The following is a 15,928-nucleotide window of genomic DNA, read 5'->3' as shown; positions in this document are numbered from 1 at the left end:
TAATAAAAACATTCATCAGATTTCTGCTGAATGCTAAAAGCTAGCCAATTACCAAACAATGACCACACAGTAATTGACTTTGGCCAGTATTGCATAAACTACTCCCTAAGTTACAAAAGAAAGGATTTGATGCGACTCCTCTTTTCAACAATCTTACAGTATTGCTGGAAAGACAAAACTAGCAGGCATGAAATAATTAAAAATCAATCAGTGCTAAACTCTATTATGCAAAATAGGAGTGTAAAAGAGGGTGAATCAGCGTAACCATAGTAGCCAATCTCTGCACTTTAAAGTCTAAAGGATCTTTAGAAATCATGTATTCTGAATTTTGTACATGACAAAATTATAGTTCAGTGGATTTACCCATGTGAAATTTCATAACCAGGCAATGACATGTCCAGAATATTAATGGAAGTTTGTTCTGACCCTCAAACCACTGGTCTTTCCTTACTACTTTGCCTTTAAAGTAGTATCTTCTGCTGTCAGAGAAGATTGTTTTTAACAATTCACGAAAAAGAAAGCCGAGTCAAGCAATTATAAAGCTAGTTCCATTCTAAATATCAGTTTTCTCTATTAGAGTGTTCCCCCAACTTTAGTTATTCACTTAACACATTCATAAGTTTTGCCATATCCTTTTACCATCTGTACTTTTATGTTATTTTATTTGTTTTAAATTTAAATTTATTACAAGGAAAATGGAAAACCAATATCATTTGTTGTAAGTAAAGGTAACTGGGAAATAAATACCTGGAAAATGAAAACTAAACTATGCTATAAATTCCCAGCCAGATACTTTGCTTAAGCCACAGGCCTGTTTTCTTTCTTATAAAGGGGATTAGTGAGTGTTGGAAAAGCATTAGATGTAATAGTCGCACATTATTATAAAAAGCAATCCATTCCTTCACTTCCAGTTTTAAAACTGTGAGATTTACAGGGTCTCATTGCTGAATCTAATACCTTTCATTTCACACCCACACAACCATGGCTGTTTTGTTACTGCTGAAGGAAGAAATTAGCCAAGGACACTTATGTCTGTGATGATAATGGCTCCTACTAGGTTACCAGCACACAGGCATGTCTGCATGAGTTTGTGTATGTGCGCTGCTTGGTGGTGGGGTTAGTGGTGGCTACTTTTCAAAATTGTATAATAATTGTGTTAAGTGTTCTGATTTGTTCTCTTGGCTGAAAGAAAGCTTGCTTTATCTACTGGTTGTTGCTTTTGCTTTTATTGTGGTCTTCCTCTATAGGGAAAAAAATTACATAATTAAGTAATTTTATTTTTTTTAATGTTAAGTAAATGGAATTTGTATAGACTATCCATCTACAAACATATAATTCTTATCATTCATTAAGTAGAAAACAATTACAGCATTCAGGAACCCATAAGTAACTCTGTGGTTTATGGAAGTGGTTTATTACAGAAAAAGGTGACATGCATATTTCTTTTAAAAGTGGAAAGTGTTGTTAAAGTATAGTTAGAAGGTCCGAAAAACTTGACTTTCATGCAAGTATTAAGGATACATTATAGTTGATTTAACTCATATATGAGAGAACTCTTAGGGGGTAGAGATGGTTCAAAGAGTCTTAGAGGAAGAGAGACTATATAATTGGTTGAGAAAGATGTGAAGTTTGGTGTTAGAGAAAATACTGATGAATGTCCAGTAGGGCAATAAAATCATAATCTTTGAGTATATCTTTTCTATCAGAGAGAAATCATTTGTACCTCAACCAGACAAAAAAAAAAAAAAAAAAAAATATATATATATATATATATATATATATATATATATATATATGTAATTTGACCAGCTCTGGGCACTTACCAATAGTAAATAGTAAATGAAACAAAAGTACGTTTCCCAAGTGCAATACTTCTTGTACTTCTTGGAAATCTAGGTGATTTTGCCCCCAGCAGATATTTGGCAAAGGCTGGGGATAGTTTGGGTCTTGGCAACCTTGAGGTTGCAACTAGCATCTAGTGGGTGGAATTGAATGCTAAACATCTCACAGTGCACAGGACAGCTCCCCTGCCTCCTCTTACACTCCCAGGAAAGGATCATCTAGCCCAAAACCTCAGTGGTGTTCCATTCAAGAAACTCTGCCCTAGAGAATGGAATAACCTTTGTGTAAGCTTTTTAGGATACCAGTGTGACCCTAAAAGGAACCATACTAATTTTTCTTGCCTTCTTTCCAAGTTTTAGATAATTTTTCTTAACAAAGCAATTCAGATTTTGCGTGTGTATGTGTGTGCGTGTGTTTTTTAATACAACTGATTTATATTTTCTGAACATACCTAGAGGAAGTAGACATTGTGAGCTGATCTAGAGCTCTGCCCTTCACATTTCTTGTCCCTTTCATTTTATGACTGCTTTCTTACATTTGATATTTTTTATCTTAAAATAAATGGTAAAGAAATGTTAAAACATGCATTATCTGTCACTGTGTCCATTTTAATGAATGCTTCATTCCATTTTCTACAGGACATTTTTCTCAGTTGCCTATATCTTTTCCTGATTGACACAATTCTTGAAAATGAAGTAGAGGCTGATGCATAATAATGCAGGACAGGAAAGAAGTGCGTATTAGTAAAGCATAGATTCTCCCTGTTTGACTAAATTTAATCTACAGCTGGGAAGTTAAGGAATACAGACATACTCTCTATAAGGAAATATGGAGCAGAAAGCATCATACCTTAGTCTTTTTAACACTTCAGTGGATTGAACTGAGTCAGAAATCAAGGGCATTCTTCTACTATACACCTAATTTAGTGAAAAGTTAAAAACAATGGAAAATTTGTTCAGAATCTACTTGATAACCCAGCAGGAGCCATTATCATTTTTGTGTATTAGTTCAGACTTTTACAAAGTACTAGCTTTGTGGTTTTTTTTTTTTCTTCTTTATAACTTAATGTGACTTAATTCATTAATGGATGAGACAGAGATACACAGAGATGAAGATGATAGGGATGAAAACATCGAAGAAACTCTTAGACTAGTACCTAAAATTGTAGTTATGGAAAATATGTAATTTTACAGACTAGTTTGTCACTTAATATTACACTATCAACATTTTTTTCATGTTGCCATATTGTCTTCTTGATTATCATTTTAATGGTGTGATTTAGATGAATTTGAAAACAGCTCAAGTTTCCCACAGAAAATATGGCATCATTTATGATTGCATCTTTACATCTCTACCTCAGTTTATGATTACATCCTACCTGAATAGGATCAACACTCTTACACAAGAGTAAAAATCTCTTTAGAACCTGCTACTTGATAGGTGCTTAGAAGATGCTTGTTCATTTTCTTCGGTTCAAATCCTACAATTTTTATACTGGAAGGAACCTTGAACATTTTAATTAAACAAAGTCTATTTAACTTAACTGAAGTAATGTCGAACTCTATATTTGAATTGGAAAGATTGGACAAATTCTACCTCTGCCCCTCATTGACTGTTAGATAAGTCACTTTATATCTTAGGGGATATTTCTGTATACAAGTGGGGAAGTTGCACTAGATAATCTGAAAAATTAATTTAAGATTTAACATGTTTTGCTTCTAACCAGGATGTCATGCTAAAAGAATTAAAATAAAGATCCATGGTCTCTTTAAAAAAATAAATAAATAAAAAATTAAAAAAGAAGAAGCAACAACAATAACTAATAAAGTGAGTCTTAATCTATCAAATAAGCTCACCATATGAGGAGCCCCAGAATACTATAAAGTAATACACGTTTATTTGGAAACAGAAAAATTAACATCTTAAGAGCCCACTGTATATTAAGGAGGCCTTTAAATATTTTATGTAGGTTTTCTCTATTAATCCTTAGTTATGTTCTCAGTTAGGTAACATGCTTCTCAATTTATCTGAAGAAACTGAGGAGGTTACCACACTGTCCCAAACCATCAGGTATACTTTACAATGTATCATGCCAATATTTAGAAAACTGATGTGTTCAATTTAAAAGTGTTACTTAAACCTAAAAGTCACAGTATTTTTCCTTATTTTTTAAAGTTCTAAAAGGACTTTACGAGAATGGTTCTGTGGACTATGTCCATTAAAAAAAAAAAAAAAAACTCTTCAAGAAAGTGGAAAATCACTTCTTTTTTATTGCACATGAATTGTCCCTATAGCAAGGAGACTGTAAAAATCATTCTTTAGGAAAACGTCAGGGTGTGAAGACTGCGTGGATCTATGAACCGGAAGCTTAGTTAATGTGGTGGAAGACATGCCAGAGTTGAGGCCAGTGTTCTACATTCCCAAGAAAGCATCATCCAGCCCCAAATCTCATAACCTGGTGTGTGAGATAACTAATTTCTAGAAGCCATCTATAACTGAGGGAGATTTGCCAGGTAATCTCCAAAACATTGCATTCTGTCGTCTGCCTCTCCTTGTGAAACTTTCTCTTTGACTCTCGATCTCTGTGCTGTTCTGTGTGTAGTGGGCATGGGGGTCCACGGTTCTGTTGGCAAGCTTTCAGTAAATCCTCTGTTTATTGGGCTCCTGTGTGATACAACAAGTCCCAAATCATTTTAGGTGTTTGTCTGGCAACTTCCCTTTCTGTCTAGACTGTTCCCCTTCTAGGACTACTCCAGGTTTTGACTTCCACTCCTTTTTTACATTTTCTCTATCTGCTCAAAGGAATTTCCACAATTGTAATGAGAGTCTCATGCAGAGATGGCCCTTTTCTCGTTCTCTCTTTCTCTCTCTCTCTCTCTCTCTCTCTTTTTTTTTTTTTTGTCATAGGTTTTATTAGTATTATACATTTCCAGTGATTTCAGTGTCACTTCTGAAGAGAGAAGAGATGAATACATGTAGGGATATGCCATGTTGGAGCCTTGGAGAAATAAATGGAGAATGAAGATTACTGATAAATTGGGGTAAGAGGCAAATAATGTCACTGAAATGTTCCAAAGGACATGTGCTTCATGGGTGGTTGGCATGGGAGGAGAGGGGGTTGTCCATAGATGGCTAGGAAGTATCAAGTGGGGAGGGGGCAAGTAAGATGATCCACACAAGAATTTTAGACTTTTCTTTTTTTTTTTTTTTTTTTTTTTTCATGTGAGCATCTGGATGAGATGGTATAGTTATTCGTTAACAGATAATTACTGACAGCCTATTTTGTGTAAACTCCACCTTGGCTGCCCATGCTGTGAAGACCAATCGGTACAGCTTCTGACGTCAAATTGCTCATGGCATTCAGGTAGAATTAGAGGCTTAAACAAATAGAATAGAAATACCACACGGGGGCGCCTGGGTGGCTCAGTGGGTTAAGCCGCTGCCTTCGGCTCAGGTCATGATCTCAGGGTCCTGGGATCGAGTCCCACATCCTGCTCTCTGCTCAGCAGGGAGCCTGTTTCCTCCTCTCTCTCTCTCTCTGCCTGCCTCTCTGCCTACTTGTGATCTCTCTCTGTCAAATAAATAAATAAAATCTTTAAAAAAAGAAAAAAAAAGAAATACCACACGGTAAGTGTTATAGAGGAGGTATTATAATTTAGAAGTAACTCGTTGCTCAAACTGAAAGAGAAATCTTATAACGCATATTCTGGTTAATATTTTATAGAGTAGATGCTAATTATTTTTAAACTAATCAGGGGTTTGAAAAATGTTCATCAAAGAGTGACTTCTATAATATGTACATAAACTAATCAGGGTTTTGAAAAATATTCATTAGAGAGTCGTTTCTATGATACATCCAATCTAAGATTAATATGTGACACATGATTCCAAGAATCATGTTTTGAGTATCTAATCATAAGACATAGGAGATGTGGAGCTTTAGAAGGGAGAGTTAATTATGATTGGGATTCATTCTTGTTTTGGAAAATAAATAAAAGGCAATGATGCATCCTTATGAACCAACTGTAACAGCTCGAGACATGGACAGTACTTTATGAGGAGGTGTGTTTTAATGCAAAGATAATGTCTTGCAAAGGTGGAGGGCACAGGTGTCTCCTGGTTTAGAGGGAGACCTGGGTTCTCCAAAAGGTAGGCTCTCCTGAAGTAATCCTAATGCCACAACTACTTACATCTAGGCTTTGAAATGATGGGGACTGTAGAATATGGCTACATGTAGATGGGATCTCCCGGGAGGAAGAGGTGACTGAATAAACATACCAATGTTACTAAATAGGGATTTCTCTGCCTCTTACTATTACATTATCTACTCACACAATTTCCCTTATCCTGTAACAAGGGGGGGGGACACCAAGGGCCATAACCACGTCTCCCATCTTCTTCAAACTCCTTCCAGTGATCAGAAAAATGAAGCCATGAAATGGGAAACATTTACTTTCAGGCACTGCCTTTATTCATTTTTAATAAGGAATTATTAGGAGGCACAAGTCATGCTGTTATTAATTTCAAATTAAAACTCAGACTACGTATGACCTCTTTAAATCAGCTATTTTCCAATTCATTTATTTTGGCTGTAATTATGACTGATTGCTCAATTCTTATTGGAATAGCTATAGTGTGATTTAATTTTAGCTGAGGTGTTTATGGTAATAATTAGGGGATCTTCTCCACAGAAATGTAGAAGAAACTTACTTTTCCCTTTAACATTAAGATAAAAGACTTGGACACCTCACATACTTCCCCTTACTATATTGTGGAAAATAATATGACTGTTTATTCTGTGACTATGTCTAGGCAGCTCCAAAATACTGAACTTTGTTCGATTTAAAAAAAATGGAATGAAATATATCAGCCATGATATGTTTCTTAATGTCAGTAATTAATTTATTGGTATTATATGCTTATATGAACACATAGTCACACATAAGTACATGCAGTCACTTATATTTATTTTTTTTTTTTAATCTTTTTTTTTTTTTTTTTAAAGATTTTATTTATTTATTTGACAGAGAGAGATTACAAGTAGGCAGAGAGAGAGAGAGAGAGAGAAGGAAGCAGGCTCCCTGCTGAGCAGAGAGCCCGATGCGGGACTCGATCCCAGGACCCTGAGATCATGACCTGAGCCGAAGGCAGCGGCTTAACCCACTGAGCCACCCAGGCACCCCAGTCACTTATATTTAATATACCTAGAGATTAGAAGCAAGTATTCCTTAATAAGACTTTTAAAAAAACAAAGGCCTATATCAAGATCTGTGTTGTGTTCCCATTCTGAAAAACCAGACACCACATTTTTTTTCTTTTTTGTTTTTTCTTTTTTTCTTTCATTCTTTTTTTTTTCTTATTGAACCTAGAAGAGAAACTTCATTGATTATTTTTATTATGTTAAAAACCTCAACCTTTCTATTTGACACTGTGCTCTATTTAAACTCATCCTTTATAGTCTGACAGAAATCCATTTTAAATATTGTTTTGGAAGCCAGATTTCTGAAGCTCTCCACTGTTACTAGACCTTATTTTTGTGTGTGTGATGTACTGCACAAATTGTCTATTGATATGAAGCAAGCTGTGGAACGATTTTTCAGCTTTGATCACTAGAATGAATCGATTTTTAACAAGCCCTCGATATGGCAGCAGTTGCTGATGTTGTGTGTCTAACAACTTCATTGAAGGGCTGTATTTGATTTGCTGTTGCTAAGTGCTCTCTTTCAGTGAGCTTGTCTGTGAAGACTTCCTCAACCAACTGAAGATCTTTTATCAGGTTAGAAAATGCTGTTAAATGTTATTTACTGATTAAAAAATAATTACAGGCAGTCTCCATTACACAGAATCATTAATTTGCCATTAGTGCTAGTTGTTGGAAGCTTAGAAAATGCAAATGAAACTCAAAACCAGCTTTCTCACCAAATGGGCTGATTAAAATAAAAAGGTATTTGTTCACTTTAAATGTGCAAGGTTAGTGGCAGAATTTATTGTGGTGTTACTTTCTCTTAGTGCTTGTTATGTTTTGTGTTCCACCAGTCAGGTCACTGTTGCCTTCACAGAAAAACCATGAAATTGGAAGTCTCCAGAAATGTCAGCATCCTAGCATAATTGGAAACTTGAAATTATAAACCACTGATTATTTATGTCCCAGTTGCAAGCTACACTGTGGACCAGTATGCTAAGCTGAACAATTAACTATTATCATCGGTTTCCCGAAAATAGCAATATAGATAGCATTTTAAATCTGCAAGAGGATTGTCAGCGCCTTTTCCTTTAATCCTTATTTGATTTCTATTGTCAGTTAAAAAGCCAGACTAGGTAAAATGCCCATATAGACAAAGTCTTTATTTTTTAAAAGCATTCTCATTAATATCACTGCAAGTTGTATTCATCAAAGTACTTTACTCTAATTTTCCTTTTAATCTCTGTTAAGACATTAATGCATTAGGGGGTTTATGTGTAAGAGTGTGTACGTGTCGTATTAGCTCTTTGGAGCATAGAAAGGGCTGTTTTTCTAAAAAAGTTTTTTTTGCCTGGTTGTCAGGTATCTTGGTATTATCCTTTTCCTTGTTGGATTCCACTAAGAATAGAATGTCCTTTAAATATTTTAACAACATAACCACAGACTATTCATGATTTCCTCCTTTCATTTAAAAATATAGTTTAGCTTTTTTCCTTAATCTTGAGATTTTCATCTTGACCAAAGACTGACAATTTTAAGAGTCTTTTTGACAGCTGTGACTGTCAAGAATAGAATAGAATAAATGATTAAACTGGGTAAATCTAGAAAACCAAACTGACATAGCAAGGAAAAAACTATATTTCTAGTTTAAGAAATAAATATGTCAAACTAGAATAATTACATTTGTCCTTAACCCACTTTCCTGAGAGGCTATCAGCCACTTTATTGCTATGAAAGAATTCAGATAAGAGAGAGAACCAACATTCTGCAGTTTCAGAAGCATAATCATGTCATTGATCAGTATAACAATTCACTCTCCTATTAAAATAGTTTAAATTACAGCAAGAGTAAAAAAAAAAAAAAAACAGAGATAATAAATTTTGAGTTCTGTTTTATGGGCACATCAAGTGTGAATGGGAATCAGAAAGGGGCAAAATTGCTTATAACTTCATACTTACTGCTTTTCTTCTTATCTTTGTGTTTAGTTTTGTTTTGTGTGTTAAACTGACCAGAGTGGGCCAAAAATTTTCCTGTTAAGTATGAAATGAAGTGCCAAATGTGGTAGGTATATGAAGCACTATTTGTGAATATTTTTCTTGTCAGCTTTCATTTGGCTCTCTGTTAATAAGACTGATCAAAAGAAACAATTCAATGAATTTCCATGTTTATTCTGTTTCCTTGGGTGGTCTCTGGGTTTCTGTATTCTTTTAGAAACATGTTCATGTTTCATTCTTAAACATGTAAATATAGAGCAAAATTTAGGGGCTGGTCAAGAGACATGAAGTAGAGTATTTGCTTTTATCTGCCTGTTTATTCTTCAAGTTAGCAGGGCATAAAAGTTCCGCAACAGTCTGGCTCTGGCCCACCTTTTCTGAATGAAACTTTGTTCAGACCCGGAACCCTAAGTTTACAATGATCATCCATGCAGTTATTAATTATATGAAAGCCATTTATTAAGATCTCTTGGTCCTCACTAATTTATTCACCAAATCACAGGTGCTTAATGATTTACCACTCACCATTTTTATCAACAACTTAGATTAAAATTAGACACTCCTTTTAAGTCTTTCCATTTCCCTTCACTCTTCTTTGGGAAAGCAAAAACGCTTTGCCCCAATTGCTGCATTTGAAAACCATCTTTTCTTGAATAATTTTTTTCAGAAAAAAAGAAACATAGTTTCTATCACTTTTCTAAAATGGCAATTCTATCTTTCCCTCTGAACACATGTTAGAATAAAAGATGCCTGACAGCTGATTAGGAAAGTGACATATATTTTACTTCCTTTCAGATGAAACCTTCTAAAACCGTATTTACTTACCAGGGGCAGTGACAGCCTGTCCGGCAAAAATAATTGATATCTTTTCTGGTTATTGTAGGAGGGGAACAATGAAATAAGAAAGACCTTTCTTGTACTTTTAGAGATGAAGAACTTGGAAGAAACTGATTGTCATTGAATTAAGATTTTCTTTTAGGCACATCTTGGCCACCAACACATTCTTGCATAGTTGTAGGAACTCTTTGCTTCACTAGTGTTAATAATCAGGCTTGGTGTGTGCTGTTTTCCAATATCTTTGCCAGGGAAACATGCATATTCTGCCTCGGAGGTAGGGTAAAAAATACTTTAAAATTAGCAAGTTTATGCAGCATTATATATCCCTGAAATATTATTCAAGGTAGGTATAGTGCATCTTCAGTAATTCAGATTAATATATGCAAATGTCTTTTCTTCTTTTTTTTTTAAGATTTTATTTATTTATTTGATAGAGATCACAAGTAGGCAGAGAGGCAAGCGGAGGTGGGGTGGGGGGGGGGAAGCAGGCTCCCTGCTGAGCAGAGAGCCTGATGCGGGGCTTGATCCCAGGACACTGGGATCATAACCTGAGTCGGAGGCAGAGGCTTTAACCCACTGAGCCACCCAGGTGCCCTGCAGATGTCTTTTCTAAATGAAAGCTCATTTATTTTTGGATGAAATTTAAACTGGAATGTTGCTTCTAGTATTTATAAGCCAATTGGTCATAAGGAATTTTGTCACATCTTTCAAGATTTTTACTTTTGACGTATATAAAACCGATGTATTTATAGTACCCACATCATAAAATTGCATGTTATGAGCTTTATCTGTACAAACAACAGAATGGAAAACAATTTTTTTTTCTCTTTCTTTCTTCCTTTCTTTCTTTTTTTCTGAGACAGAGTCTGTCTGTTCTGCACTAAGAAACAAATAAAACCTGTTTGTTTGTTTGTTTGCTTGTTTGTTTTTCCAAAGGACTACAGCCCAGGAGGTTAAATTGTTTTTTTAAGCACCACAAACATTTTAAGGAAATATTTACAATGTTAATTTCTTAAAGGCTTTGTTATAAACGCTTTTTTCTTCTTGGCACTTCAACCCAGTTCTAGATCAAACAATCATCTGGAGAAGTATTAATGTATATATTTTCTTGGCTTTTGTACAAGTCGGTATTGCTCATTTTAAAACTTGATAGAGTGAGATTATTCTCTGCTCTAGAAACTACAGTTAATCTATGGCAAACCCAGAGAGCAGGAGCTGAGTGACTCTACCAAATTCCGTATTTCCTAGGCACCCTGGAAAATCCTTATTTCTATATTAAAGCATTCTTCTATATACAAATCAGTACATGGCAGATGCCAGCTGATTACAGTGTGGTGTGGGGCATCTGTAGAAGTCATGCTTTGTTGACCTAATGGGAGCTCTGTCTTCAGAGAAGTAGAAAATTGGTTGTTTCTGTAGGTTATAAATTTCCAAGCCATTGCTTGCCACCTGAGAGCATTAATCTCGTTATATTGGTTGTTTCCATAGTTAAGGAGTGGCTTGTCAGAATGCTAACTGTCCATGTCTCTTCTCCAAGCCATTAGGTAATAAATTGGATATAATGTGTAATTCCTCAGGATTTTTTTAATGTAATGAAAGATATTATGTTAAAGTCTGTGCACTAAAATGTTCTTCAGCCATCTCATATAATTTCATGTTTTTTGACCTGCAAAAACTACAAAAACTCTGTTTCCATCAGAGACCCCATTTTGCTGCTAGGTTTATCAGTTTTCTCCCCTTAAGAATGTTTGACTTTGGGGAATCATATGTAGTTTTGTTTTGTTTTTTTACTTGATTAGACGCACATTTTATTAGATCTGTACTTGAGACTTTTAACACTTAGTAAGTGTTAAAAGTAAGTAAGTCACTTAGTAAGTAAGTGACTTTAAACACTTAGTCAATTTTTGATGAATCATGAGAGATCAGGAATTTTGCCTAAATTTTATATTGTTGAGCCAATAACTTTTTGATGAACATCACTTATAATCTTGAAGCTTAATACTATAAATCGCAAATAATGAATTAAAACATAATGAACATGCACATGTTTTAAAGGATACAGTGTGTTAAAATGTTTCATATTTTCAGCATATTATAATCTGTAAAACACATCCAGTTCTATTATTTCACATGTTTTACATTATTGTTTGTCTCATTATGGAATTTGTACTACCTGTCTTATTTGTGAATGGAGAAGATAGAAGTGAGGAGGTTAACTTGACCAATGAATGATCACATGCCTGGTAGGGAAAACAAAAACTAGAGAGCAGTTGAACATCATCTCTACTGAGTTGAATATCATCAGAGAGTTGAATATCATCTCTACTGCAGTACATTGAAAGTAATGCATAGTTCATTAGAATGGTATTTTATGTAACATATCAAGATTTCTTTCTCAATAATTGTGGCCATATGTTGCTATGTGATAACATGAATGAATCATGTCACGGAAGAATTTTGCAAATAATATCTGTGCAGTTTTTCCACTGCTAGATTTTCAGGTTTGGAGTCTGCCCTGGTGCAGGTACAGGCATTTGGTGTTGCCGTATGAAAAAAAAAATGTGAATAAATACTTCCTGAACAATAGCAACAGCAACAAATTTCAATTGAAATGTTAGATGCTTGCACACAAAACAATGCTATTTTATGACACAGACCATAGCAAATTCTAAAGCCTCCACCATATTACCAGTTGCAATTCACTTCCTTATTATTATTTTTTTGCTCCCTTAGGAGAACAATGTAACTTCTATCGCTGCAGATTCCCAAAATAAATTATTGTCAAAAAAAACCACACAGTTTCCAATAAAAATTGCACCACCCTTTTGCATCCCCCTTGTTTTGGTTGAGACTCAAAGAAGAGAAACTGTTCCCAGTGGAGAAGTCACAAGGAAGGCTTTATGTAGAAGCCAACGTTAAAATGATGCCAACAGGCAGATGGAACTCAAGTCTGAATGAGAAAATTCTGAGCCAGGCCTCTCGCTGTGGCTTTAATATAGCCCAGTTGTTCCCTGATTTCACTGTCTTTATTACTGGGATTTCAGTTATTTATGAATTGAATTCCCATGTAGTTATCTTGCTGTTATTGTAAAATGCCACATGATATTTTGTGCTAAGTCAATAAATGCCTCGTGCCACCACTGTATTTACTTTGGGTTTGTAATCTCTGTGCTTTTACCCTTTTTCTGACATTTTCCAAGTCTCTCCCAGCAAATCGGCTGGCCGCAGAGCAGTGCTTCTTTGCAGCAATTGACAGTCTGCTGCAGCACGCCTAACCACCAATTCACACCCCAGGGGACTGTCCTCCCCAGGAAGAGATTTGCTATCAGTCATCTGACACTTCAGTTACTTTAAAAATTACTCCTAGGATTTGGATTTCTTGAAGGTAATTCTTAGGGAAACATGACAAAATATTTGTGGATTTGAAACTTAAGCTTAAAAACAAGGCAAGCAATAAAGTAGGATCATTTCAATTGGAGAAGGAGAGGGAATATCAAGAGGTCATGGGATAAATTTTCTAATTCAGAGGTTTCAAACTTTGGAGCAAGATCTGTAATAAGAAATATAATTTACAGTGTGACTTGTATTCATTTAATACTATGACTAAAACCAAAGTTGCATAAGCAATACTTACCATTGTGACATGGATTGTCAAAGTGTAATCTCTTTTAAAGTTAAAAACATGATTTTCATACAAAAACAAAATGAACACATGCCAAGATTTCATTCAGCTCATTAATTTTTGAGGGCATCAGTGAGACATGAAGATTGGTTAACAGATCATTGAGGATCTGGGTATACATAGGGAATTTAATAGAGATATTAAGGTCGCTAAGTTAGGTATAACACTGGTTAAGGTATTATAGGACAACCAGTCACAACTTATGAGGCTTTATTTTTTACTGGACAGAGACTATTTGCATATGTACTATACAAAAATTTATAAGTTTACATGGTCTTTCACTAAGTCCAATTCACTAAATGAATAGCAGAGTCAAAGTTTAGTCCCCTAAATAATGATAGGTTGAATCTTTTTAAAAAATGTACCTGTATGATATTGAAAGGCCATAGTGCCCAACTTTCTTATTCATTGTTCCCAAATTTGTTTAATTCTTCTTAATAGGCTCCATTCTGATGTTTTCTATTGTGTTCTTTTTCATTTTTAAAAGCTGATATGTCTCACCAAATTATTTTCATATGCTGTTAGTAGGCCATGATTCATCGTAAATAATATCACTCTAAGGTACAAATAAGGACACCCCCAAACACCACCAGACAGAGGCAAATTTCTTTTTTCTATCTTACGAATACAAAGGTCACAAGGAGAAGGAGGGGTTGGGAGTAGAAGGAGGAAAAGGAAGTGTCTACTAACAGGTAAACAGGTATATTAAAAACTTTAAGACTTCATTTGAGCAAAAAATTGTTCTAATAGGGCAGTGGAAAAGCAAAAGTGGTTAGGAACACTCCACTAGAAGAGACAGTGGAAAGACTTACAGAGAAAGTGTGAAAAAACTTCTTCTTCTTCTTCTTCTTCTTTTTTTTTTTTTTTTTTTTTAGGAAATACCTAAATGTGCTAGAAACTGGGAAACACAGGGACAGCACTCCTGTGAAAAGAGCAATGGTTGGGCAAGGAGCTGGAACCCTTGGATTTGTACCTGGCCCTGTGCCAAGTGTGTATACACATTATCTTGTGTAATCCTCTCAGCAGTTCAGTGAGGGGAGAGGGCCACCACTTTGCAGATGAAGAAATAATTTCAGAATTGTTAAATAACTTGCACAGGGTGAGAAGGAGTCCTGACTTGAACCTAGAGAAAAATAAAGAAAGCAAGGAAAATATTTGACTGGCTTTATCTTAAAGTATACTTGGCTGTTTGTGATTGGTTGTCCTTAGTGTTTTGGTTTCATAATACCTTCTAACACATGAAATCTAAATGTTAACCTATTTGCACATATTTAAGTAGCTGAGATCATAGATACAACATTCCCTACCTGAGTCTAGAGAATTTTGTAATTGCTCCTTTTCTTCTACATACAGTTCTATATTAAAATACTTAAGGATGTGACAGTTATTATTGCTAATAGATCATTGCTGTAAAATGCTCTAAATTTTGTAAGTTAAAGAGCACCGTTCTGATAAAATGTACCATTATTATATAAGATTTTCCACCTGTGGAGGTTTCTAATTATGCTTTCCATGCATTAAAAAAAAAATGCAGCTAGAAAAACTGATAAATGGCCGACAGCTACTTCCCTGCTGATTATACAAAATTTCATTATAGTAGAACATTTAACAATTTAATTCTGGGCTCTCTCAGGAATAGTCTGTTAAATGCCTTGCTTAGGTCTCTTTTTAAGCACCAAATTTTCAGCTTAAATAAAAGGTACATTGAGCTTTTGCCATAAGCAAAGTTAAGTCATTAAATTACAAAAGGTGAGCTTGAAGATGACAGGTAAAGATACAAGAAATAAACATAATCAAAACATGTCCAAGAGTTTTCTTCTCCCTTTCTCATTCTTAGAGAGACAATAATTGTTGAGATGGAAATGAGGCAGTTTCACTGAAAGGCTACTCTCCTGGTTGCTGAAAGATAAGTCTTAAAGTTCCCATAAATATTAAAAAAAAAATTTTGAGGCATAATTATACCTTTTACAGAGTGCTTCAGACAGTTGCGGTAATGGGTCTCTAGAGTTCTCTTTTTTCCACTGCCTTCTTCCACCTCCACCTTCTTCCCTGAGTCTTCTGATTATATTAGAGAAAGAGAAGGCTTCATTTAGGCACTAATGTGTCTATTGTACTTTCTGGTTCAACACGAGGCAAATGCTATTCTCCCATATTGTAACTGAAAAAGCAGGCCCCAGATCAGTTGTCTTGGGACCTCTGTAGGCAGGAGAGTTGTGCCAGGGTCTCTGGGGGTAGAGTCTGTATCTGAGGACCAACAACAGTGTAGCCCAGGAAGACAGACCAGAGGGTATTTATTCACAGCTTGGAAGCATAAGTCAGAAAGTTTTATAGCCATTATAATTCCAGGAATCTTCGTTTGGTTTCCATTATGTACCTAAAATCACCACTGTG

General features: G+C 35.1%; 1 long non-coding RNA gene across 1 annotated transcript in view; it reads left to right on the top strand.

Annotated features, from left to right (window-relative positions):
* Nucleotides 1-15,340, top strand: part of LOC131824894 (uncharacterized) — a 269,250-nt gene extending 253,910 nt beyond the window's left edge. The window contains exons 5-9 of the long non-coding RNA XR_009351029.1: nucleotides 4,750-4,883; nucleotides 7,530-7,618; nucleotides 9,010-9,085; nucleotides 13,056-13,240; nucleotides 14,413-15,340. This is a non-coding gene — a long non-coding RNA (uncharacterized LOC131824894). The remainder of the gene's footprint in view (nucleotides 1-4,749; nucleotides 4,884-7,529; nucleotides 7,619-9,009; nucleotides 9,086-13,055; nucleotides 13,241-14,412) is intronic.
* Nucleotides 15,341-15,928: the final 588 nt, after the last annotated feature.

This window comes from Mustela lutreola, chromosome 2 (genome assembly GCF_030435805.1).
Source record: "Mustela lutreola isolate mMusLut2 chromosome 2, mMusLut2.pri, whole genome shotgun sequence".
NCBI classification, from domain to species: domain Eukaryota; kingdom Metazoa; phylum Chordata; class Mammalia; order Carnivora; family Mustelidae; genus Mustela; species Mustela lutreola.
Note: the sequence above shows the minus strand (reverse complement) of the source record. Positions and strands in the feature narration are given on the sequence as shown.